The sequence below is a fragment of the Electrophorus electricus genome, chromosome 19, assembly GCF_041902795.1.
Source record: "Electrophorus electricus isolate QZ-2024a chromosome 19, ASM4190279v1, whole genome shotgun sequence".
Taxonomy (NCBI): Eukaryota; Metazoa; Chordata; class Actinopteri; order Gymnotiformes; family Gymnotidae; genus Electrophorus; species Electrophorus electricus.
This window is the reverse complement of record NC_137515.1, coordinates 14,364,036-14,387,842: the sequence shown is the minus strand read 5'-3', so window position 1 is coordinate 14,387,842 and position 23,807 is coordinate 14,364,036. Positions and strand designations below refer to the sequence as shown.

At 44.3% G+C, this 23,807-nt stretch overlaps 1 long non-coding RNA gene across 1 annotated transcript; it reads left to right on the top strand.

Annotated features, from left to right (window-relative positions):
- Positions 1 to 4,230: 4,230 nt before the first annotated feature.
- On the top strand, positions 4,231 to 19,038 carry LOC145652399 (uncharacterized). Its single transcript, XR_014118680.1, has 3 exons — positions 4,231 to 4,449; positions 18,424 to 18,625; positions 18,738 to 19,038. It is a non-coding gene; the product is annotated as an uncharacterized LOC145652399 (long non-coding RNA).
- Positions 19,039 to 23,807: the final 4,769 nt, after the last annotated feature.

Below are 23,807 nucleotides of genomic sequence, written 5' to 3'. Positions count from 1 at the left end.
CCACAGAGGTCGGGGGCAACCCCCCCACCCCAATTGTACTCTCTCTTTCTCTGTCTCTTTGGACACTGCTCCAATCTTAATGTAATCAGTATTCTCTCAGTCATCTATGTGGTTGAGCATGTGAGGGAGCAGAGCAGGGGCTGCATTTTCAGTTTGCTGCCGAGGGGACTCTGCCTGGGCCTCGTTAGCATGCAGTCCATCCTGACCCAGCCGGGACGTTCTGCTCTTGGCGGTGTAGTCACACTCCAGCGCTGTGCTATAGGCTTCCGTTCTGCTCCCTAAATAGCAGCGCGTTGAAACCAGGCCAGATGTTCCTCCTCGTTCCACCCTCTCTCCCTGATCCTCGCCATCGACACCAAGGTGGACAGCTTGCGCCGGTGGCGATTTCGGCCGAGGCCCGCCGGAGGTCTGGCGTGCCCTCGGTTTCGCGTCCCGCAACTTCGCGTCCCAGCTGCGCGTGGCGATGTCCGTGTTTCACGAGGAGGTCATCACTCCCCGGTCACGATGTGTCGTCCCCCCCCGCCCGATTCACGGGGCGGAGGGGAAGAGATTAGAATTGATCCAATCTCACCTGGAAGGGTGCTCTTAGGGTTCAGACCGACAGGGCATGATAATCAGCACTGCGAGAGCTTTGACTCTGCTCTATCCAAACAAGGTTTTCCCATCAGACGTAGAGATCTGCATTTTGCCTGGATGTTCAGAAGCTCGTTGTTTACCAGCCCTACGTAACCCATTCTTTAGGAGTCGATGAAAAATAATCTGACTGAGAGGAGAATGTTCAGTGCAGGAAAAGCGCTTTCGGCCAGTTTCACGCCCTCGTTGCTATCAATATTACAACTTCAATTTTATCAAAGGGATCTCTGCTGCTGTGTGTAACGTCGAGAAGTTTCTGGCCATCCTACCTGTACTGCTGTGCCTAAACCAACAGACTTGAATGGTGATGAGCGTCATTATTATTACCATCACTGCTTCTCTATTCAAAGTCTGCCCGAGAACCCGCCATCGATTGCCGTCCTCCGGCGTGCGCCGTGTATTCAATTTTAGCGGTCGCCGCGTTCTGCTGAACAGAGCATCTCATCGCTCATTGCATAAATCTCATCTGCTATCTCTAGCAGCACATGGCACCTGTCTCCTCTGGCAGGGCGGATTCGTTTGCGCCGGGGTGCGCGCTAGCGGCAGAAGGCAGGCTTGGAGATGGAGCCCTGACGGGCCACGCTCTCGCCGTGCTTCTGGTCCGACTCTTTAGCCACGCTCCCTAATGTCCTTCAGCCGTGAAGCCGGGGTGTCTAAATTAGAAAGGAAAGGGCAGAGGAGAGCCCATTCTCCCTGCTTCATGTTGTTTACTCAGTCTGACTCGGCCAGTGGGACACAAACAAAGTACAAATGGAGTAGCCCAGGGAGAGGTTTAGGCCAGTGATTTGTCCCAGCTTCTAAAGAGCGGGCCATTAATAGCGGGGCTTTCAGCTCTCGTTTGAACAGCCTTATGTGTCAGAGGAATATTATCAAATGGAGAGACTGCCACAGGCTATAGGAGAAGGGCTTAAGCAGGAGGACTGCAGCACTTCAGCTCAAAGGTGGCTACGCTGCTTCTCTCCTATTGCCGGGTTCCCACCGGCTCTGCTTCAGCCTGCCAGCTGACGGCACGACAGGTGTGGTCACCTTGGGGTGGCCTCGATCCGAGTACGATGGAAATGGCATTTCAGAATGACGCCCGGCTATTAACTGTTCTGAGAATCGGAATAGTAATACAATGACGTTTGTGCTAATTGTTTACATTTAATCACCGTTTGCGTTGCCACTCCCAGACCGCTGGGCTTTAACGAAACACCAGCGGCTGGGTTTGCATCGGGAATTCAATCTGACCGGCCTGGCAAGGTTCCAGCTGTGGCCGGGGGACGATTAGCGGGAGTCCAAGGTTGGGAAATTGCCTATAAGCACTGATCTTGCACTAACCTTTTTCTAATTTTAACCACAGTGATTACTGAAGAAAACATTTCTCTGGTCAGGCTTGAGCAGCCAAGGGCGAGTTCTCCCGGTCCCATGTCGTTCCGTTCCGAGCGGAAGCATTATTCTGTATGGAAAGAGAAGCCTGTTTACCCCAGTATGCTAATGGGGTCACAGCCAGCAGGTCTGGAGATCAGAGCAACTTGGTACAGAGTCGGAGCCTGGGGTGACTTCCTCATGAGGGACAGGGGAGGGGGGCAACATCATTATGTGACAGTAATAGCTGGAGACGCCCCTTGTAAGCTCCTATTTATAACACGATGTCTGGCAGAAAACTATTTACTGTAGAGCATTGCTGTTGCAAATCAAATATTGAACAGGATGTAACAAAATATTTATTCCTTTCTTTCTCTTCTTTTTATAAACTCGAGCACAAAATTAAAAACTGCGACTCTGTCTTACCGATTAGTTAGTGTTTTATGCCATTAAGCAAATCCTAATTGCCAATTACTTTGATATATAATCCAAAATACTTTTCAAGAGTTCATTTAGTAGTGCTTTGGAGCATGGTGATTGGGTTTGAAATATATGAAGTACAAAAATCAGGGTATCGTCGTAGTCAAAATGGTGGGGTCCTCATGCTTTCTAAGGAAGTTTGCCTGAGGAAGTTTGCCTGAGGAAGTTTGGAAGAGTGGGGCTTTACCCTTCCCTCAGCTTCACTGCCACTGTTAAGAAAACATAGAGCCACTGGACTCACCAAACAGGAAGCTGCCGAGTACCTCTGTGATGATCGGCTCAGGGTTTGTTGATGCGTCTTTTTTATATATGTCCGTCTTCGAGGGTAAAAGTGCTGGAGAAAAAACGAAATAAGGCTTCACAGCTTTACAACTTAAAAGTGGATGTCTCACTTTCACATTCAAACAAGGTCACAGCCGTCACCGTGTGGCGAAGCGGCGCGGTGATATACTGTGGCCTGAAGGAAGCGCCATTTCTCATCGGGCCATTGCGATGCTGTGCGTGCGAGCGGGCAGGATGACGGTGCCCACTGCACAGTTAATATCCAGGGTGCTCTGAGCTCTGTCAGAGGCCAACTCATTCCACTGATAAATGTCTGGCCCAAAACAGCCTTCAAGCGCCGGGATATCCGTCTTTTGAAAAAATGTAAACTCCTCTACCTTTTTTTTTTCTCTGTTTTGAGTTTTCAGTCTTGAAACACAGGTATTGCCAGCTCACGTGGGATTCCTACAGTAAGAGCCTTTCCTTCTTCTGCTATACTTACAACTCTGACATGTTAGAAAACAGCTCATTAAAATTCTGTCTACTTTTTCATTTTAAAGTGCAATACTGTAAATACTTTTAAGTACCAACATTTTTTTTTTAGGTTGGTATTTGGTGTTTTTTAACTTAATTTTACATTGAAATATTACCAAATGCTATTTATAATAGAATAGAGATATGACCGAAACTAGTAAAGTTTTTCACTAAAAACTACATTTATGCATTCTGGCAGAATTTATCGCACCAATATACTATCGACCTATCCTCTATAAACTGAAAAAAGAAACACCATATGCTATGTTTGCTCAGGCAGCAAAGACCTTTGATATTTAATGAACCAAGGATGATTATGACTAATCAAAATTCAGCAGCCGTGACGCAGCCATAGCACTACCCTTATGAAGCCAGTACAAAATCTAGCAAAAATGTTTCCACTGCATACTGCACACTGATATATTACTTCCAATTAATCAGCTGTAGTTACGCTCTTCACTTGGTGAACAAATGCCTGGACCCCAATAATTGCTGCTTGCAACCGTATTTTATTTTACAATTAACCACACACCCAACACGGGCATTACAATAATTCTTCTCTGCTAGTAATTATATTAAACATTGATTTCGCCTTTATTTCGCCCTGTGCACCCCTGTAAGCAGGCAGCAATAACCAGTGGGGTCAAAATCAATGTTCATTAACACGGCTTTACAAGATCATGCTCCATAACAAACCACCTGTCCTCATTTCCAGACCTGTTCTCATGCTCCTGTTGTCTGGTAAGAGCTCGCAGACCCTGGCACCTACCTGAAGGTACTGGCTTGACAGTTGTTTCCTCGCCCTGGTACACCTTCCTCCCTAGGTACTAATTACTTTTAACTGAGAGCCATTATGTCATGGCAGAATGGATTCACCTGCAGGTGCCAGGAGTCAGAGTCATTTCAGAAAAACAGTAATTAAAATCCCAGGTAGCTGGCCTCAGGGGGGTGGGGGGATACAGGCAGAAAAAGAAAGTTGAAAGGGACTAGAATCCTAAAGTTAGCTGGAAGAGCATCGAAAACAGAACCATTTGAAGGGAAAATTGTCCATAAAAGTCTCTTTTATCGCTGAAGTCAAGATATTACCTGTCCGAGTAATTTCACTCGGCTCCGACGCGCACAGTGCACGCTGCGGGAGAACGGGACCCGAATGGAGAAGACTCGCCGACGCCGAGATTGATGGAGACACGACAGGTACAAACCCGTGCCGAATGAGAATGTGTCACTCACTGTGTTTATTGTGGGGTAGTTATTGAAAAAGGGGGTGTCACGCTGCCCGGTGGATTTACAGTCGATAGCGAGACATCCATCCCGCTCGCGAGGCTTTTAGCGGCGCGTCGCCTCTGCTATGTTAGTTCACCCTGTCGCGCCCCTTATTTTCCGGCGCTTAAGGCTTAAGGCAGCAAAGCCGAGCCACTTTATCAAGGCAACTTTGTGGTGCCACCTTGAAATCGCGGTCGGTGGTAGACACGATTGTCTGGAAACCTGCACAGCGGCCTCTCATAATTCACAGCCCATATGATTTAATAACAGGAAATCATTTGCTTTGCAGAGTGCGAGCGGAAAAAGAGACGCCAACCAAGTCTGCCGTCTTGGTGCTCGGCACGTGGTGGTCTCGTGCTAGCGTTGAAGAGTTTCACAGTGCTACTGATTAACATCGCGAAACTCTTACAACGTCCAAGTCTTACAGCTTCGTCTATAAAAGTACATTTTCCTAATTAAAATAACAAATGCATGGTGTGCAAAAGTATACATACTTCAACTATATCCAAGTTTGCAGAAAAAGTAAATAAGCAAACAGTTTTTAAGCATATTTCATTAAAAACTTGAAGCCAAAAGCATTTTCATGAAGCATGAGGCATGATACAAACATTCCAGGAAGCATACCATGAATATTCATACCCACGATAGCATCTTACATTCACACCTTTTTGAGCAGTTCTATTTTTTTTCACAGTTCTGATAAGCTTTTTTCCCCCCAATTCTGCTTAACAAGTTTACCCTGACTAGGTTTCCTTGAAAAATACGGTTTAGCAGCAGGTAACACGTGTCTGTCATTCTTTTTGTTTGGAGTTGTTCCAAGCTATTTTCCCCTTGTGATATGGCGCTTGTCATGCACTAAAATGATGATTTCCCTACTTGTACTTACTGATTAAGCTGAAACAGGTTAACTTGTCCTAAGCCCGTAGGCCTGTACTTTGCGTCGTCCGTTTGTTTTACAGTCTTGCCAAGCCTTCCTTGTTACCGAGAAGCAACTTCACAGCAGAATTACATTAACCACTATGTTTCACTGTAGGGCGCGTTGCTCTCTGGTAGGCATCAAATATAGGGCTTAGTATGTAAAACAGAATGTTTGTTTCTCCATTCTTGCGGTCAGATGAAAACAGACATTTAGTTTCTCGGTGTTTGTTTATTTTTTTTTTTTTGCTGGCTAGTTTGGGTGCCTGGTTGCAGACTCACAGGCTTTTGAAATGGTCTTGTTAGCACAGCAGGTCCGTTCTTGCCACAGAGCACAGAGGCCACATTCGCACGCTCTTCTGAAGGCTGCTCTTTAACGCGCATTGTAGCCGCTTGCATTTTTGGCAGAGCGGAGCACTTTTCAAAGTTGAAGAGTTCCACTTTTTAAAAAAAAAACCCCAAAACCCTGAAGTTTTTTTTTCTTTCTTTTTTTTTCCTAGCTGACAAAATCATAACAATAAACATAAACAAGCTTTCCATCTTTCCAGAAGGCCAGCTGTTGTTCTCAACCCTGCACCCTGAAATTTGTGATCGGGGTAATTACCTGAACTGGATGTACTTAGCCTCGTTGTTGGTGCACCTGGTTCCTAATGGAATCCAGGGCTGACACACTGTGGGACCCAGACATCTAGCGGTTAAAACTGTGGGACCCAGACATCTAGCGGTTAAAACTGAATGCCTCTTCATTTATCGATCAGTTAACAGGTGATTACAAAATCAAGGACTGCATCTGAAGTTGAGGGCCTAAGGAAAATGGCAGAGTCATACTGAGAAAGTATTCAAATGAGCTTTGCTAGTGAGAGAATATAAGGAACAACAGTATGATGTGGAATTGCACATTAGGGAAGCAGTCTCCTCCTGATGTGGTTATATGTTTAAGTCAAAATCTGAATTATGATAAACTACCACCACTAGGATGCAAAGCAAAACTGATTGCTATATTCTATAGCATGTATCATGAGCTGTTTTATTCATATAGGCAGAAAATGCTATCAGGCAGTGTGTTGTTTTTTTTCTGCTCAAAAAAGCAAAAAATGTCTAAAGTCATCCTTGTGCATATATTCTCCCACTTCATTAATTGTTATCTGCAAATCTTTCACAGTTGCTGTTAGTATCACTATGACTTTCCTCACCCGGTTCTTAGTAGCCTGGCAGCTCAGTTTGCCAGTATGATCTGATCAAACCTTGTTTTTATCGTATGGTGTTTCATTTGTTTCCTTATGGAGTGTTCACAGGAATTCCGCACGGGGATGTGCTGAGAGGTTCAATTTTGTAGGCTGACCTGTGCTAAACTATGCCTCTCACTGTACTCTCCCTAGAGCACACGGCTCCATCCCTGAGCCAGCGTGGGGAAGGAAACTCTCAAGCACATTTGTTTTGAGCCCAAAACCAAATAGTGTTTACAAGAAAAAAGCCACCGAAAAAAGCCACTCAGCTAACTGCATCACGCCTAAGCTTAATACTGTCCACTTAAATTGTTTAATTATTTTCTAATATAAAAGGCTCCACATGTCATAATAATACAGTGTTTTTATTTACTTATTCATTCATTCATGAAGTGAAGTTCATTTGATCTTATTTTACCTATGGAAATTTTCAATCTGAGCATCACATATTGAATGAAATACAATGACAAACTAAATACTTTATTTTATCATTTCAAAAATGAGCAAATTAGACAATGAAGCTGCTCCTGCCACTGGGCCAGTATACTGGTAGTGTTTGATGATCCAGTATGATGAGGTAGGGGTGGGGGTGTGACACCCACAAGAGCAGAGCAGAATCCTGATATATCACTTCCTTATATGTCAGCGCTCCATCATCATCCCCCCACCCCCCAAACTCCCCATGGCTCTGAACCTCATATCTACATGGAAGTTGTACCTGAAAACATGATTTAAAGGATTTTTCAATAAGAGCACCATCACCCCTGGCAGCACACAGGCTGTGTCCCATCAATCCTTGGTCAGAAGTCTTTAATTACAGGCTTCAAATCTAAACTCCTGTCCATCTGGTCTTGCATTTTGTAATCACTGATAGTAATTGAATTAGGTATTCAAATCGCTGCCTTCTAGGTCCATGTGCTACAGATTTTCCATCATTTCTTTACCAATGCATCTGGCATGGTAATAAAATAGCCAATCAGTCGTTAACTGCTTAAATACCTACCAGTGCTTTGCAAAAAAGCATTACCCAGACCTGGATTTCAGGTTTGATTTGCATGTGTAATTTACTTTTAAACCTGTCATAGGACAGGGCTACCTGAAGAAAAAAGAAAATAGAAAGAAAATTTGCCTACGTTAACAGAAGCTCAATAGATAGATTTGAAACATGCTGTCTAGTTGGAAGAGTATGCATAGGCTAAGTAATGAGCTGTCATGTAGATAGAGCCAGCTACATGAAGCCCAATTTGAATAAAACCAAATGTTATGCATTTATGCAAATGCACTGCTTTGTTTTTTTTGTTTTTTTCCATCGGGTTGCAATCCCTTCGGGCAAGGGCCGCACTCCTAAAGCCTGCGGTTACGCCGCCTCGATCCCTCGGCCCTGTGAGGGGCCATCTACAGAAGTGCACTCGAGCTGATAAAGCAACAGAACGGCCCTTAAGATGGAAATGGGGATTCCCCAGAGGGAAAATGGTGAGAGAAAGTCGACGAGGGCGTGCTAAAAACAGTAATGAAACAGGGCCCAGGACTGGAGTATTTCTTAAGTGTGTGGCTCAGTGTCAAACCGCTCCTCAGAGTATCCTCCCTCTGAGTCTCCCACGCAGCTGAGATGCCCGCGCTGTCAGGCAATTTATAGCAACTGCTTCCAACGAGGAGGGTTAAGTGTGGAAACACATTCAGCTGGTGGTCACAGATAGCAGCCATTGAGCATACATAACTATAGAGGCAGGCACATTCAGAGTCTCTCTACGCATACACTTCAGAAAACCTGACATGCACACATACTGTACACTTTCATGTCCCGCTATGTAATGCACATGTAGCCGTCTTCTGAAAGTGGTATTTTTTTTTTTTTGGGTTACATTTACAACATTTAACTGATGCTTTTTATTCAAATTACAATTATGACTGAATACAACTTGAGCAACTGAGGGTTAAGGGCCTTGCTTGGGCAGCCACTGTGGCAACTTGGCAGTGGTGGAACTTGAACTGGCAACCTTAACCACTGAGCTACCACTGTAAGGGAATCGGAATGGGGTTAAGTTGGTGGAAAGGATTTGTTTCCAAAGAAGATGAAATAAAACTAAATTCGAACATAACTTGTTTGCTTGGGCGTATTGGCAGTGATTACTTGACAAGGACTTGTATTGGAAAGAAATCTCGTTGTCAGATCTTGATTAAACCAAATATTCTTCAATCCTGAATGTTCCATGCGGCAGGTGGCATTCAAGCTGGTATCCGAAACATTTGCGGCTAATTCGGCCCAGGATTTGGAGCAGATAATGATGAGGTCCTGGTAGGATACAAACATGAGTGCACCTGCTCTGATTGGCTCCAAGGTCTTTCCTCTGCAAACATGCAAATGTGATTAACTTCATTATAAGAAATCCACCTCAAATAGGGCAACTAAACTTTATCCCTCATATTTCCAGTGGAGGGATGTTTGTAACAGACCAATGCAGCTTTCTTAATCATGCCTGTGCTTTATTTGCAACAGGCATGCCTTCTTTGGGTCTTCCTCTCTCAGAATAAATTGCTTTTAGTTCAGCTTCTTTTAGCAAGTTTGCTCATGCATATAAAAATATACCGAGAGCTTTTGTACCGGCGTGTGTCTTCAGGAAACCAAAAGCCAAGGGCGGGTACAGTTTTGAGAAGTGTTTAGGACAGTAAAAGAGAAGTAATGGAATGATCAGAGCTCAAAGGGAGAGGGTAGTGGGACGTGAAAAGCTCCAGCTTGCAATGGTGCTGTCACTAAGGCTGACATGCCACCAGCATATCCGGACCCTCCTCAGGCCGAAGACTCCTTGCGCCCACCTGAGCTGGCCGCACCTGGGCTCGCCCGGGACGCGAGGGGGGTGGGCTGCACCCCCCCCCCCCCTTAACCACCGGGGAAAATGCACATTTTAATTGAGTCCCCACTGAGTTGTGGGAGAAGGGTTTCACAATCTCATGCTCTAACAGATGGCTCACTATTTTTACCCTCACCTGCTGTTATGCTCGGCACAGGCGAGAGAGCGGCTGCAGTTTAATGGCCTCCCCTGGGCCCCTCTCTTCCTCGCACCCCCCCCCCCCCCCGGCTCCCCGACATGCACCGCAGCAGGTTCGGGCCCAACTGGATGGAGATGCTCGCCTGGTCTCTGCCTCGCTCTCTCGCTCGGTGCGTTCGGTGACCGAGACAGAGAGGAGGAAAGCAAAAAGCAGCCCGTCGTGGGCTTCAAGCGTGAGGGGTAAAGGAATAGGTAATTGCAGGCTTCACGACAGAAGGCTGCTGAGCCTGAAGCAGGCCGCGCCGTGACGGGCATGCACGCACGTGTTCAAGCCCCTGGTGCTGTCACAGGAGCTAAGCCAGGAGGGACAAGTCTGAGCATTTGTGATATGACAGGTCTTAGGCTTGGGCATCATTTCCTAATGCCAGTCTTGTAGGATCTGCCTAAACTCTACAACATGCAGGAGTTGTTAATGGTAACATGGCCTTTTTAGGCATGCATAAAGGCACACCACGGCATTGGGTAGCTTTGATCTCCATTTATTTACATATCAGTAAAGTGAGCAGGGACAAATAAGAAAAAGGAAATAAGCTACTGGCTGGAGAACCAATATTCCCCAGTGCCACGTGTGTTTTTAATGTTATTTTTCTCCTTTCGCCGCCTGAAAATTCCATTAAGCAGAATAAAATGAGATCAAAGAGCTTCTTTGTCTTGCAGTGCTTAATCTTGCCTATGGAGAAATTATGTAAAATGAACCTTTTCAGAAAAAGTACCTGTGATGCCATTACTTCCTCCGGTATATGCCGCTGGTAGGCGGGACCTTGGGAGTTGGGCCACTCCCCCTAAGCCCAGAGTCGAGGCAGGTGCCACAGTCCATGTCTCCTCTTTAATGCAGTAAGCCCGTCTGCCGGCTGACCTTTTGATTTTACTTAAACTGCAGCCTCTAAATGATCTTCTCTTTTTCACTTTGCTTTTCTTCTTCAGCTCTCCATTTCTTTCAGGATCTATAACTGGTATTCCCCAGCAAGTTTGTGGCTCTCGATTGAACTACGATAAACTTAGCAGAGCCTGACAAGCTGAGTGCTGTTGGTAATGAAATCATGATTATACCTCTATCTTTGACATGGGAAGATTAAACTGGGGACCTGTAGTAAGAAATGGTATGATTAGCTATGTCTTGACTGAATTACATTTTTCAGGCATATAAGGGCATCTCACAACTCATTTTTCCCTGTGACTTTTAGTCAATACCATGGCTTGAATGGCATATTGGAATATATTGGATACAAATGGCAATGTAAGTCACGCAGAAAGGTTCAGTCGCAACTATGAATGAATAAATCTTCAATATTGAAATCGAACCCATGATGAGTTTTTTTTTCCAGGCCTGTCTTAGATGGAAACAAAAATCAGGTTGATGAAATGCATGAAAATCACATGCTGGTTAGAATCACCAACACAACTGCCTTGTAACTTCAGTCAGCAGTGATCACAATAGGTATCCTTTTGTCTAAAACCATCTATTAAGGAGCACGTTTTACAAAATGATCTGTCCTAGCAACAGCTCACGGATTCTCTGGCGAACCCACCTTCCTGTCTTTCTATTTCAAAGTGTATTACTGAAGTTAAACAAGACCTGTTTGCAGATCGTCTGGTTGTGGGTCTGCGATGCAAGATCTTAATGGCTCATCTATTAATACATATTTACAAGGGGCATTGGGAGGCTATAGAACAAACATCGCCTCCAGGTGACTTCTGTGTCCTGCTTAAATCTATCGTGATGGGTCTCCGGAATGCACAGACAGGGGACAAGAATGTTTGTGTATGCATGTATGTGTAGAGGTGAGTGTGTTGAGGGGTGGCTGGGTTGAGCTGATCTGATCCACCTGGATGCCGTAGAGCGGTATTCGCCGTGAGGCTGTAATTGATGAGGACTGCCAGGTGTTTGTGTGTGTTTTGAATGAGTTGCTCCCCAAGTGCGTTTGCTTCCCTTATAAAGCCCCAATCAGAGGCCATCGCAGCTGGCAGACCACTTTTTATTACTGCAACAAAAACATGCCCCTCAAAAATGTGCATTAGCTCCGTTAATGGCGCTCTCTGTTGTTAAACTCGGCACTGGTCCTGTGACGGTGCTGCAATGTAAAAGAACTCCTTCATGGGGCTTTAAGTGTGACGCTCTCTACTGCTTTGTTACTTTTTCAGCCATTTTGACAATAAAGACTTTTTACTTAGCGTATCCACGTTAATAATCATGCCAGCAATCCATAGCCTTTCTAGAGATAACTGAAAACATTTTATTTATTATGAAGCCTGGTTGTTTGAGAGACGTGTTTCTGCTGAAAGTTCATGCTGAAGAAATTTCCTTTCGTCTGTGTTCCTCTTCTTCTTCCTCTATGCCTGTCTTTATGGGATGTATCATAGAGTCGTTAATCAGCCCGTATCAATGGGAGCTGGGAGTAGTTTGCCAAAGCTAAATCCTTGCCATCCATCTCCCTGTTCGGCTTTTTCATAATAAAAAGCTACACGCATTCTTCTTCTGTTGGCCTTGTCAAAGTCTGATCAGATCTCTTTATGGAGTTTGGTCCACCCCTAACTGATTAGCCTGCTGAGCGTGGCTGACAGAATAATCGTCTGTGCGCTGTAGATGCTATCAGAATGTGATAGATACTCCCGCTTCTTCAATTAGGCACACAGAGCTGCAATGTACAGAATGGAGCTACGTTTCAATCAGCGGCCGTTTGCTCTAATTCGTGAACCTGCAGTAGAAGCTTGGAGGATGAGAGCTTCATCACATTGTTCAGTGAAGGTCAGCAAGGTTGCGGGAGAGTCTGACGCAAAACAGAACCAGTGGAGCCTCGCATGCAGTTTGTATCAATTAATTTGGATTCTGGCTCAGTCCACTCTCTCTGTTTCTGTCTGTCTCTCTCTCTCTGTGTCTGTGTCTCTCTCTCTCTGTGTCTGTCTGTCTCTCTCTCTGTGTCTGTCTGTCTGTCTCTTTCTCTCTCTCTCTCTCTCTCTCTCTCTCTCTCTCTCTCTCTCTCTCTCTGTGTCTGTCTGTCTGTCTGTCTGTCTGTCTGTCTGTCTCTCTCTCTCTGTGTCTGTCTGTCTCTCTCTTTTTGTCTGTTTGAAAATCTTCTCTGGCAGCCTCAAACACAGATAAGACTCTGAAAGATACACTTTCAGGTGATGATCTGACACGGTCTTCTCCAGCTTCTCTAAGTTCTGTTAATCTCCCTCTCTCTCATGCCTACAGATTCATGACTCTCATTACAAGTCCACTCACAGTTGTCAGTCCTAAGAAACTGATTTGATTTCACCCTTTATTACCTTAAATTTCCACTGAGGTCAAAACTTCTCTGTCACAAGTTAGAACTTGAAAACAGATGTGACTTGGTATAACAGACAAACATTCTGTCAGGTATTCTGCCACATGGCTAAATAAAAGTATATGGTTACACTGCTTATAAGCATGGTGGTAAATATTATATAGAGATGTTATGAAAAACCAAGTGTAGTAAGATCAATGGTAAGAGGTTTGCTATCCATAGGTGGCAGTAATTTGCCATAAGTCTCTAGGGACTGAGGAGAAATATTCCCTAATGGCTCATGTGAAAGGAGTCTTGTTCAAATTAGTCGCTTATTTCTTCGGAGATAGCATCCCCAACCCACCGTGCCACGCGCTAAAAACCTCAAAGAGCCGCCATTTAGTGGCACAAGCAGCATAATTGCACACGGAGAAAGGGCGGCCTTTCCACATGCAAATGACGCGCCACATGCTGCATTTGATGAGGGGTACCTCTACACATCACCGGCATGCATATGCATGATTGCTCACGCCAAATGGGTTTTGTCTGGAACTTTAAGAAGGAAATGAGAATGCAGCACGGAATGCGAGGGACTCTTTGCTCAAACAAGAGGTGCAGTGGGAAGGGCTCACATTAGCCATGTCTGGGATGCTGAATCTACCACTCGCCAGAAGAGAAGCCTTAACATGGAATCATTTGTTCTCGCGGAACAAAGTGTGAGTGCGTGATGAATTGGCGAGGGTTCCAGAATGGTTTAAATATAGAGTAGAAAGGATGGGAATTCTTCATCTTGTAGACATCACACACACACACACACACACACACACACACACACACACACACACACAAGAGAAATGGAAGCTGAGGATCAGGGATTGATCATGCGGTAATTCCTGCAGCTCTGCCATGACTGCCATGGTGGTGATTACTGACATTACGGAAATGAGAGACAAATGAAACGGAAGAGACGGAGGCTGGGAGCAGCGAGCATCTCAATTCGGAAAGGCCTTATTCACTAAGGTGCAAAGAGAGCGTGAGGGAGCCGGGAACACGGGGGGACCCAGGATGATGTGGGCCGGTAAAGACAGCCGGAATGATGAGATGAGAACGACTCCCCTAAAGGGAACTGCCATTCTGGCTTGCGCATTGTCATGAGCCAGTCAGACCGCTGTGCAGGTAAAAGCGTGAGAGGAAGTACATACGGATGGTGGGCGTGAAGGCCGGGCATCCCGGTGAGGCTTGCGGCCTTGTTCAATCGCGCCACATAACTCCCATATAACCACAGAAGAGAAGACCAAGCAGACGTGCCTTTCCAGCAGCAGTGTTGAAAATGTTTTGCAACCATTATTGGTGTACTGATGTGTTAAAAAGGCACACGATACGCCTTCCCAACTGCTGGCTTTAACTGAATACCAGAACACCAGCTCTATGGAATTCCTTAGGTTTCTTTATAGTGTTCCTAAAAAAGTATGTTTTTTACATTTTTTTTATTCTGTGTCGCTACAGTAAAGGTGACATGGGGAGACACTTCACTAAATGGGAAGACAATGAACAAAAATACACTGTGAAAGGAGCCCAGGGGCTCGATGGGGGCGGGGGGGGGGGAGAGGGTGGGATAAAAATGGGGGAAGTTCTGGACTGACTGAGTCAGTCTCCCAATTTAAAGCCAATCAAGCATGCATTTCACTCACTGAGAAGGAGATTGAAGGCATAAGGCATTGAAAACAAAGATCATCTGAAATTGGCTGCAGCAGACACTTGGCAAAACACAGCCTGCAGAAATAATGGGGGAGTGGTGATAGGAGTTGGTCATGGAGCCAGTTCTACCGCTGTGTGCATGAGATAGGTTATACAAATACTTTTGCACTGTTCATGCTAATATTTTTAAATCTTTTGAATGAAAATGTTCAATCAAATTTTGAAGTATTGGATTTTTTTGCATTTTATTTTTATAACTAATAATATATTTAATAACTGGAGGGCATGAGTGGATGGATATAAATGTTGGCTTAATCTATATGGGCCCTCCCAGGAATTATTGACTAAACAAGCAGTACATTATCAGACAGGGTAGTGTTAACAATCAATAAACAAGAACTAGATGTTATTGTTCAAGAAAAGAAGGTAGCAGGGTGGAACTAGAGCTGGTGTAGCCCCAAGGGACACTGTAAAGTTTTCTGGGGTGGAGACTCCATGAGACAAAGAGAGAGAGAGAAATTGAGAGTAGATTTGCATTTGTGTAATTGTGTGAGTTTGCCTTTCATGTTTCAGTGAAAGGCGTGTGTGCGTGTGTGTGCGCGTGTGTGTGCGCGCGTGCGTGCGTGTGCGTATGCGTGTGTGTGCGTGTGTGCGTGTGTGTGCGTGTGTGTGTGCGCGCGCGCGCGTGTGTGTGTGCGTGTGTGTGTGTGCGTGTGTGCGCGCGTGTGTGCGTGTGTGTGTGTGCGCGCGCGTGTGTGTGCGCGCGTGTGCGTGTGCGTGTGCGCGTGTGCGTGTGCGTGCGTGTGTGTGTGCGTGCGTGTGTGTGTGCGTGTGTGGGTGTGTTTTGAAGTGAAGCTCATGTTTGGGGAAAACCCATCCTACAAGCCCAGGAGGTGGTGTAGGAAGGGCTTGCTTTGCCAGTGTGTAGCCTGCTGTTGTGTGTGTATCTCGGGAGGATGGACACACACTCTCAGAAGAAGCAGCATTAGACCGCAACAGGTGTGGGGAGAGAGGGAAGGTAATCAGTGATATTTATACAGAGACCATCTGCTCAAAGCTGACATGCTATACATAAAAAATGTAAAATAAGACACAAGCTCCCCAGTTCAGCTCAAGGTTAAAGAGGCAAACACATGCTACATGGAGACGGCATACTTTAATATTAATGATCATCGCTCCCGCGCCCTTCAGGATGGGATGAATGTGACATTGTCAGGATGACATCTTTCAAATAAAAGGGAAAAAGGCAAAGATAGATTAAAACAGGGCTGAAATCTGTTCAGGGGAAGAAAGGTTATTAAAACCGTGAATGGATTTATAGGACGTTTCTGTGAATGTGGATGTGATGTAGCGGATCCACGCATTAAAGCCTCATGTAGGAGTGTGAGCGTGTACAGTGGGTGCCTGGTGGGGGGTCATTTATGTTCTCCGGGTGGGCGCTGTGCATGGCCTTTTGTTTCTGCAGGTTCCAGTGCGTTACAACGTGTCATTTACTGGTGGCCCTGCATGAATGCAAGTCAGCGTGATCAGTGTGTGTGTGTGTGTGTGTGTGTGTGTGTGTGTGTGTGTGTGTGTGTGTGAGAAAGGGGCTGTGGGCTGAGCTCAAGTACCAGGTGATTTGTGTGTGTGTGTGTGTGTGTGTGTGTGTGTGTGTGTGTGCGTGCGTGCTGTCAGCTAAAGCTCGGAGCTGCGTCTTGGGTGAAGCTAAAATTCTGGCAGACACACGACTGCATTATCATGAAAAGCAGCACCTAGCAGCCATGCTGCAGGAGACAGCACAGCTACAGGAAACGGCCCCACAACACCCTGCTGCTCTGACAAACACAATCTGGGAGCTATAAAGACAGGCAGTGCCATTTGTGCTTAAACTTAGGCTACTGCATATTCAAGGGGAGTACAGTATACAGTATAAGAACACATTTCACTCGAGACATTATATTCTTTTACAGACATGCTGCAGTTCCAGTACCCAGAAATGAAATCTGGGCTTTAGCTGATTTTTATCGTACTGATCAATCATAGTATGTGTATGCATAGTAGCCTGAGAATAAACGTCTCAGTATTATCGGTGTTTACAAATCTGAGCCCCGTATTTCTCATTTTTCAGAAAAACCAGCACAAGTGCCAGGCTATATCCATATGCCCTGCAGGTTCGTGCGGTAGTCTCCTCTCGTCGACTTTCGCTTGGCGTGTTCTCGCAACCCCCCCCCCCCCCCCCCCCAGCCCCCCGTCAAAAGCACTGGACTCGAGCAGGCGGCCACACTGCTTAACGGCTCCCACCCGAGCTCCGATTCAGTGCCAGTGCACATAATGCTACGCGGTATCACTGCTGTTTTGCCTGCTTCGCTACAGGAAAAAAAAAGGCTTGAGTACATTCGCACATGTTTTTTATGGTGATAGTCTTATTTGGTAGGAGTCAAAAAAAGGGGCAAAGAATCGACTCATGAGTGCTGCGAGAGTGATTCATCTGTGCCTGCCAACACGAGCCATGGATCCCTGAACAGTCTCCTCTCAGTCTGCTTAACACTCCCCCCCCTCTAAGTCTCCCACCACACTCTCTCACTCTCCCAAAGCTGCTTAACATTTTAACACATTCAGCAGGGAAGGATAAGTGCAAAGGACTGTAGGAGACAGCAATTACATTTCTGTGTATTTTAGTTAATTCCCCTTTAAGTGCATGCACTGGTATCCCTCAGCACCTTTCTGTGTTCATGCCTATATTAAATTGTTCATGTAGTTTAGAAAGTAAAATAATTACATCTACACCAAAGACTGCCCCATCTAGTAGATTGTTCAAAGATTTATTTTTAGTTAGCGTAAAAAGGAAAGAAATCCACTTTTCTAATTAAGCATAAACAGTCCACTAAGCAGCCAAGGTTGGATGTCGGTAGCAGAGTTTCCTTGGCTGCAGCCTACTGAAAGATGTCAGCCCCTTTTGGCTGCATGGATGAAAACATGCTCAGTAAATGGGTTCTTGACATGCATGGCTTTCCCATCATTCTGAAAAACCAAGCTGCCCATTTGAGGGAAGGTCACATGTCCAAGAAGTGATTGATGGGACAGGTAAACCTCTCACCCTTCCTTCCACACATCACTCATGTCTGGCACTACTGAGAAAAAAACAACAAAAAAACCCCTACTAGCTTCTCAGTGGAGGCCTGCTACTGTGGGATTAACAAAATGATGGAATAATGAATGCTTATTAGTCTTCATTCTACCAAAATGAGCCAATGTCATTTATATAAATGTGTAATAAATAATCCAAAACTTTGACTCCAGACTGTGTGTGTGTGTGTGTGTGTGTGTGTGTGTGTGTGTGCGCACGAGGTGTCTGCTGTTTTTATGCTCTCAACACACTGCCTCAACTTATGCTATGAGTCCTTGGCCACTGATAACGAGAGCCAAATGTCCCCAGCACACAAACAGGACCCAGGAGACACATTATTAAATCTGTGCTTGCTCCTATGATGGGATTGCCTGTGTCGTGTGCTGAGAGGTGAGCGGCGCATCTCGCCGCTCTGTGAGAGCTTGTGTTGGGATGTGAGAGTGGTGCACTCACAAGTGTCTGAGTGTGTGTGTGTGTGTGTGTGTGTGTGAGTGTGTGTGTGTGTGTGTGTGTGTATGTGTGTGTGTGTGTGTGTGTGTGTGTGTGTGTGTGTGTGTGTGTGTGTGTTGGTGTATGGGTGCGTGGTTGTGTGGCTTTGCCTGTGCATGTAGGAGTGAGAATATGTCCCCTATGGGAATGTCCCACTGATCACTGCTCTCTGCCCTTAGGGCACCTGTCTCGCCTCCCCATGGACACCTGGTGTTTCCTTTCGAGCTGCGGACGTGTCTGCAGCCTGATGGCCATGCAGCGGCCTTGGATTCCATTCAGCACCTGCAGCAGAGCCATGTGCAGAGCGCAGCTGCATGCTTGCCTAGCTGGTGCAAATCAACTTTAAGACAAGAGATCAGACGTGATGAGAAGTCAAAGCCGGTATTAATCAGGGCATCGGCCTCTGCTTTTAATATTCATGATGTATCATTTAACCCCAATTATATGAAATAATGTGCTGCAGTAAACTCCAAATCTTTTGGATTACTTTTAGGAAATAGCTTTCATTTCACATGGATTCCCAGGAGGGGAAGGCTGGTAGAAGCCCTTCTGGGGAGGAGGTGGGACATTTCTACAGCGACACAGTCTTGCATGAGTCTAGAAAATCATGCAAGGACTGCATGTGGATGAGCTGGCCAGAGCCAATCAGATTCCACTCCATTACAGCCTTTTCCAATTTAGTTTGTTAGCAGGTGTCATTACAGAGCTCTGGAACCGAGACACAGGCAATGAGAACTAAGGGATGACAATGGAGTAAGTCATTTTCAGAGAGAGAGAGAGAGAGAGAGAGAGAGAGAGAGAGAGAGAGAGAGAGAGAGAGAGAGAGAGAGAGAGAGAGAGAGAGAGAGAGAGAGAGAGAGAGAGAGAGAGAGAGAGAGAGAGAGAGAGAGAAATAAACCCAGGCACCTACTAGTGATTTTGGCATTTATTTAGTCAACAGTTCCAGTCCATACATGTGAATTAGGCTTGAAACTGAATTTCAGGCCAAATGAACACATTAATGAAAGAACACATAAACAAACAAACAAACAGAACACTAAAAGTGAGCTAGTGTCGTTTTGGCTTTCTACATGACGTGTGAAACCCACCATTTCTCTGGTGCTACTGTGCCTGTTTTTTGTTGCTGCCTAAAACCATCTACTGAGAGCACAACACTACCCATTATGTCTGTATGCTCCCCCCTAAGTGTTTTAAAATTGTGAGTTAAGTGCTCAGTAAAACTCTTAAGCTGCAAGCAAACATCCAGAAATGTTCATGTTGCAGTCTTGAACGTGGACAGATGGTTTCTTAAGTAGCAAATGCGTGCTGTGGTTGATGCAAATGCTAGTTCTGACTTGCTTAGTTCTACAAAGCCTGCTTTGAACCTTACACAGTGTACACTTGAAATACTGCCACCTCTAACATGTGGTGTAGAACGTTAAGTCCGATGTAGGCGTGGCTTATATTTATCCTCGGTGGTATAGTCGTCTTCTGACGGCTCTGCTTGGTAATGCCAGTGCACCGATTGGCAGTGTTTTTAGTGCATGAGCCAGTGTCTGAACAAGAGGGCACTCGTGTGTGTTTCCGTGCGGTGATTTATGCAAGGTTATGCAGAACCGTGTTCACATAGACACTGCGGCATGGAAGACTCCACCTAAAATCTCGGCCCAAGATCCTCAAATATGCAGCTAGTTGCAGAGGGGAAAAAAGACAAGCGCATCAGGAAACAGAACATTAAATAAACATTGAGATTTTTATTAACATTATAATTGCCTATTTTGAAATGCAACAGATACAGAGCTTCAGCAGTTGGCAATGAGCAGGTGGGAGATACTTTGCAAATCTCTCCAATTAAACTATAAAACAACTCACCGAATCATTCCTGAGACGCAAAAAGAAAGAATGCCAAAGAAATGTAGTCACATGCCCTGTGTGATATGGCAGCCAATTTCTGACACAAATATTTACTATGCCATTTATACATGGATTGCATTGATATAGTGACACTAATAGAGTTTTTTCCTTTTTATTTATTTTTTAAACAAAGAGCAGTTTCCACGTGATCTCTTGCCATCAAAGCAGCAGAAATGGCCAGTTCAATCAAACAAAAATTCTCTGCTTCAAGCCACTCAAAATAATCGAAAATACATCTCTTTAGTTTATTTCCTAAACAAGTTACAAGTCAAATTAGGGTCTCTCCAGCATGTATATAATGAACAAAATTATGAACCAAAGAGTTCCTAGGCAAGAGTAAATAAAATAACATAAATCAACTGGAACAACAAGTTCTGTATCTAAGCTCTGTGCTAAGATGTAGCATCAGGGCGCAGCTAGCATTTCCAGCATCTAACCATGATTTACATATTAGACTTATCTTGGGCAATATGTCTTTCTTTCTTTTACTTTACCTTTCAGAGCATGATATAATGGGGTGTGTGGGTGGATTAGAGTGTGTGAGAGTTTCTGGTGTGTTTTCAAAGAACATTTCACCTCATATATTAACCGCGTATCTGCAGACCCAATTACAGGTTACGTTTGAACTGTGGCAGACGTCATGGCTTTTTCTAAAGCTATGCATGGGTGCGCAGCAGTCCCTGCAAACATTTGCGCTGAGATTAACTTTACAATGAAGGTCCCGTAAACACGTGAGCTGTGTCAGCGTTATCTGGGCAGTGTTCGCAGCCCAATGAAGCCCCCGACTGGTGGAATAAACAGTGTGGATGCTGAGACTGGTCCAGGTGAGAGGATGCTGGCTCCGAAGACCATCACCAGAAGACAGTACAAAGACAAATCCCGGTCCAGTTCTCTCACTATGCTGTCAGCTGCCCTTAATCTGGGGCTTGCGATGACTTCAGAAACCAAATGACACAGAGCAATAAAAATTCAACTTCAGCATGCAACATAGAAACAAAAAGAACAAACAAAAACCCCCAAACAACAAACCTCAGAAAAAGAGACAAAATAAGCCAAAAACATTAAAATAGGTCGTGAAAATGAAATGAACATATATGACATTCATCATATAGAAGAGATCCAGCAGAGAGAGAGACAGACAGAGAGAGAGAGAGAATTATTGTACATTGGCATGTTGAGACTACAAGTTCAAGCAATCCAGAGAAGGTGCTGCATCAAAACAACATGACATTAACCTCCCACGGCAAACGCAAAGGCAACCATGGTGATTAAGTGAAGCCGATTTACGCGATCTAAATAATACATGTAACTGGTCGAAGGGGACGAAGGTGGGCATTATTTCCTCTATCAGCCATTTAGTGGCGAAACGTAGTTCTAGGTCACCATATCAGCCCTCGTTAGCGCAGCCTGATTCACACAGAAACACGTACCATGGCTGGACTATTACATCCAGAGAGACAGAGAGAGGAGGAAGAGAGAGAGAGAGAGAGAGAGAGAGAACATCTGTGGCCCCTTCACAAGGTGTAAATGAAGAGTTAGTCTACACCGTACATGTCTCGGATAAATACCCAACTCCTCCTTCTATTCACCACTCTTCTTCATTAAATAGTAACACACACTCTGAGGTGGGTATATACATATGGGTGACATGTGAAACGCGAAAAGAAACATCGGAGCCAAGAGCCCATCTGCCTGCATGGAATGTCGTTACACTAGGACTTCAGTAAAAGCCATTTTTACTGACTCTACTCTGTAAATTTAAAGCTTTATCTTCTAGAATTTCCCCAGCATTAATGATTCTCCTACACAAGAGGCTGATACATGGAGCGATGGAGCTATTCCTCTGAAAACTGCCATTAGACTGACGTTACTATAGTCATTATTCATGGCGACCAAAAACACACGGAGGGTTCATAATAAATGCTAACATCCACCTCCTTCTTAATTTGCAGAATCTATAATCATTCGATATTCATCCCCGTATCTTCTCCGTATTCATAGCTGACTCTGGCTAATTTAATTTACAATTGAAATGAAGTAATTTACAAGAAAGTTGTGAAATAAAATCATGACATCATAAATGTTTTTTTTTTGTTTTTTTTTACCAAAATGTAGTTCTTATACAGTATATACATACCTTATGCTGAAACCAAGCAAATATGTGGAACATATGTCAAGAATCCTCAATGGCCAAAAACTTAAAAATAACAACAAAAAGTTTAATTGATGTCTAAACTGGCTAATATACAAACTTGATGATATGTGGTATTCCAAAGTCTAACAACAATTTTCACTAGTTACTACATTTAGCAGATGTAATATACAGCCTTATTAACAAGGGATCATATTCATTACAGAAATAACGAACGAAAAAATGAACAGAAAGACACAGACTATTTCAAAAACACTTCAACCGTTCATCATTGTTGGATGAGATGCAGTGGTCATAGATATGTTTCATATTGAACTTGTGAAAGTTCAGATCAGTCCCAGTACTGTTTCTTCACTCTCACATCTTGGAATAATCATTCTGTGTCCTCAGGCAGTCATGCAGTCACTTCTTGTGCTTGTACGTTTAATCTAATCATCAAAGGGTATGGAAAAAAAAACAAAACAAAACTCAACCCCAAATGGCACTGTCATGACTTTGTGACCGTCCTGGGACAATAAACATTCATTATGAGTTTTATAATGTCTTAATATTATTTAAAAGTTTAGATAAAAAGTCCATTACACTTTGTATTTTTGTACTTTGCCCTTTTCTGTGAGTAAATCAACTATTGTTTATCAAATAAACTTGCATACAACACACTGCATTTTAAGTATCTCTAACCCTCTGGTGTACAGCAGGGTTTCTCCCCAGGGCACACAGTCATGTGAACTGCAGAGAGTGGCTGATCAGGAATCGTGGTCCTACTGCGATAAGCCTCATTTGAATGCAGCGATTTTGTCCTGTAGTGTAATAGTGAATAGATATATAGACCAGACAGGGACATGTTATGTCAAGTGGACTCAAATGGGTGAGTACAGAAAGACTTTGTTCTACTGACCTTTGACTCATCACCCCTGGCCTGCTATTACACTAGCTATTACACTAGCTACGTTTGCTGTGAGGTCAGATGTCAAGTCAGTAGAAGCTTGATTATCTTTCTACTAGGGTCTACAATTCAAATGTGTTTTTACACGACATTGGGGTGTAATCTTCATTCAGACTATGGAACATACTTTCTAGTTACTTTCTAGTTGATCAGAATTTTTGTGGCTAATGAGGGGTGTAGACAACCTCCCTTATTTCAAGTTGAGCAAATTCTGTTGGGTATATTTTTTATTTTGACAAACATGACAATAGTGAACATGGAATCACAAAGAGGAAAAAAAACACCCATTAAAATAAAGGATATGATAAAAATGACATAATTATTGTCATAATGCGGTAGATAAAAAGAAAGCAACCAATCATTGAGCGCTTTACAAAAACGAAGGCTTATACTGAAACCGGATGTTCTGAATCTTTAGGCACTGTGAACTAGTGAGGGCGGCGGACTTCTGGTTTTCAGCTCGGAGCTGAATTCTGGCGGTCTGGGGCAGTTTCACTCTTATTGTGTGTATTTTAGAGACATGCTGAAATAAAAAGGCGAGAATATTCAGCAGCTATGCTTGAGTGACTCGT